This window comes from Sturnira hondurensis, unplaced genomic scaffold (assembly GCF_014824575.4).
Source record: "Sturnira hondurensis isolate 20B ecotype Veracruz unplaced genomic scaffold, ASM1482457v3 Scaffold0009719, whole genome shotgun sequence".
NCBI lineage: Eukaryota > Metazoa > Chordata > Mammalia > Chiroptera > Phyllostomidae > Sturnira > Sturnira hondurensis.
The window spans coordinates 6,087,311-6,091,011 of NW_028082350.1; the positions used below are offsets into that span (position 1 = coordinate 6,087,311).

The following is a 3,701-nucleotide window of genomic DNA, read 5'->3' on the forward strand; positions in this document are numbered from 1 at the left end:
TAGATTATATTTTATTATAATCTATTTGTATAGATTATATTAAATGCATCTATATTAATATATTTGTTAATAAATCTAATATACATTTATTATAAAATAATCTATACAAATAGATTTGTTATAAATCTAATATTATATTTATTATAAAATAATCTATACAAGTAGATTATTTTATAATAGATGTGAGAAATTTACATGCCATAAAAGTCACCACTTAGGTGCTTTGAAGTGTACCATTCATTAACTTTTAGTGTACTCACAAAGTCTTAAAAGCATCACCATGATCTGATTTAAACCAACTCCTAAGAAAATGCCAGAGGACCCTTGTACCATGCCTATTTGCAGTCACTGACCATTGGCCCTCTCACCCAGCCCCTGCCAATTACTAATCTGCTTTCTCCCTGTAGAAATGTGCCCAGCCCGACTTTTCAGCCAAATGGAATCCTCATACATTATGTGGTCTTTTTGTCCGGTTTCTTTCACATAGCATGATATTGTAAAAATTTACTCATGTTGTGGCATGTATCAGAACTTTACTTATCCTTTTTATAGCTGGATAATATCCCAGTTTTTGTTTGTCCATTTGTTTGATGAAAATGTCCATTGCTTCCATTTGACCACGATAGGTATTCCTTGTTTCATTGTGCCCTGACAGAGATGTGCAATGAGATTAATGCATTTCTACACTTGCTAAAACAACACCTGACCTGCAGCTTGTGTGTCCAGGAATAATTTTAACTTTTAAGTCTTATTATGCAAGAAATACAGTTTGTATACTCACCTGACAAGAGAGAGACCATGATCACAAAGGTGGTTTTCCCAGGGTGAGGCTTATCCATTGTACCTGGGATGTGCTGACCCCTGAGAGTTCCCCAAAGGTGGGAAGTTCAACTGCATGATTTGTGGTAGTAGGGGGCTTCATTCCCACTCTCTCATGGATTCTTATGGGGGAAAAATACATTTTGTAAGGCTATGGCTGCCATAGATAGCAATTCCTCTGCTAAATCTAGGCAAGGTGCATGGAAAACCTTCTGAAAAGGGTTCACCATTCAAGATGCCATTAAAAACATTCATGATTCATGAGACGACGCCAAAGTACCCACATTGAGATCAGTTTGAAAGACTTGATTCCAATCATCATCAATGATTTGAGGGGCCCAAGCCCTCGACAGGAAAACAACAACTACAACAACAACCAACTTATGGAGATGTGGTGGAAATAGCAAGATAATTCAAATTGGAACTAGAGCCTGAAGATTTGACTAAATCGCTGCCGTCTCACATAAAAACTTTAATGGAAACGGAGTTGCTGCTTATGGTTCAGCAAAGAAACTAATTTCTTGACACAGAATCTACTCCTAGTGAAGATGCTGTGAAGAGTGTCGAAATGACAACAAAGGATTTAGAATATCACACAAACTTGTTTGACAAAGCAACAGTGGCACTCCAGAGGATAAACTTCAATGAAAATTCTTTTCAAAATAGCATTGCAATTTATTACAATTAAAGGCTTTAAACATAATATTTATGCGCAGCTGCGGAATAGCAAGTTGGACAGGTTCCTTGCCATCCCACACTTTTCTTCGGTCCTTTTAGAAAATAAATAGCAATGATATTTTGTTCCTTAGACACAGAAAATAGCAATGCTGCATCTCAAATCACAATTCCCTTTAATCAACATTGTGATATAGGGAAAAAAATGGTAAAGATCAATGAATAACATCCAGTTAGAGAAAACTGAATTCCACAAATAATCTGTTCAACGAGGGCCCTTGAGTAAATTTACTTAACAAGTATTTTGTAAGACAGAAATAGCTACATTGCAGAGTTATCGAATAATTCTGGCATTTGAAGTAGCCACACATTAATTCTGGTTTGAAGAAATGTTTGAAAGAAGATGTGAAAGCTACTTAGAAGAACTCTGAGTTCTTTCTGCAATGACTTTCTAGCCAGACTCCTCCCATAAAGATTCCAAGAAAAAAACGAGATGCTTTCTAGAAAGGTGTCTTGCTCATAGTTTTGTAACATACTGATTTCTTTCAAATGGATATGCTTGCTACATGTACACTGTGGGCAAACCACGGTGTAAAAAATATAAAAGATTTACTAATTTATCTTTATTTCTTTTTTTCTGCCTCTTGCTTTCCACTAGGTCTCCTTCTCTCAGACTGGCCAATCCACATTTACCTATTTAATGCATGTGTGAATGAACTAATGGAAGAAATAAATAATGTAGATAATACCGTGAGTACTGTTCAATTCTTCTTCTGGATATATTTAAATTTTGGTAGGGCACACAGTACTTGCCTTAATAAGAAGAGAATGGCTAATTGTGAGTACCAATCACCATTACAGTGAGAAATTATATTAGGAACATGACTTTTTTGCCCTCCCTGTATTCCTTCAATCAAATGTTTAAGCAGCTGCTCTATTAACTTACATCTGCCCTTATGTATCAGAATATTTCTGATTTCAATGATCTGTATTTTCGTATTAAGGAACAATAATCTAAAACACAAGTATTTGATTTATTTTTTGATTTGTTTACGTAGGAAAACAACTCCACTGATGAAAGGAGAAACAAGCTGTTTAGTAAGGACCTAGAAAAACAAGCAAACTTTCCTATGGCTTAGAAATGTCTTTATTGTTACTGGACATTGAGTATATTTTATTCCTTCCTTAAAACTGATTGTGTCACTTCTAAATTTATTGTTTCCGAAATATTTGAAACATACAATCAGAATTTTAGAATTGTATACTGCACTGTCTTGTATGTTTTGTGATCAGTTAAGCCATTCAGGTAAACATCTAGTGTGAATTATAGAGATTATATATGTAATATGCTTTCAACTGATACGTTATAAAACTTCTATTACTATTGGTGAGCTCCCTAAATTGACCTGAAATCTTTACTTGATTAATTATTTATTACACACACAATACATATAATTAAATTTTTTTAGACTCTATTGCTTTCAGAAATAGTCAACACCCTGATTTAAGACTGTCAATTTAAGTGTACTTGAACTCTGTGTCCCAGCATTCTCTTCAGCATATGATTCCTGTTCAGGTTTTGTTGCAAAAGAAATACGCTGAGAAAGCAGCCGCTGGAAAGGGCTGCTGACTATCATTGGTCAGAGCTTGCGAGGAACAGATAGCATGGCCCTCCCACTTGTACCTCCTCGGCTTTCAGCTGCACACAGCATGTTCTGCTTCCTCACTGCTGGTCTTGGTGACCAAGACTGACTCAGGCCTCCACCAGGTATTTGGCAGCAAGCTCACCGAGGGAGTGGCGACAGAGAACCCACAGACGGTGGACTTCCACAGAAGCCTTCACGTTCCTTCCAGCAGCAATCCTGTCCTGTAAGCGCCACGCCGACTGAGGCTTTCCTCCGAGCCCTTTCAGACCTTTACGTCCCGGAACATCCATAGATTGTATAAGGTACAATTTCAAGTTAAAAAGAAAGTCCATAAAACTCACAGTGTTCTGCCTCCCTGTTTTAGTGCTGATAGAACAATCCAGAAAGTGTAGGTTTGTTACAGTTTGGCCAATATCTGTGGAGTTTCACACATTGAGTGCATCTCTTTAGGGGAGAGGAGGTAGAAGAGTGAGTTGGTCCTCCTCAGGATCATGAATTTACTTTTTATAACTCAGTGAAACCCTCCCCCAAATCCAATCAGAGATTATGGGGAAGTTTCTT

The 3,701-nt window shown here is 36.8% G+C and overlaps 1 pseudogene; it reads left to right on the forward strand.

Annotated features, from left to right (window-relative positions):
- Positions 1–773: 773 nt before the first annotated feature.
- On the forward strand, positions 774–928 carry LOC118994880 (uncharacterized; annotated as a pseudogene).
- Positions 929–3,701: the final 2,773 nt, after the last annotated feature.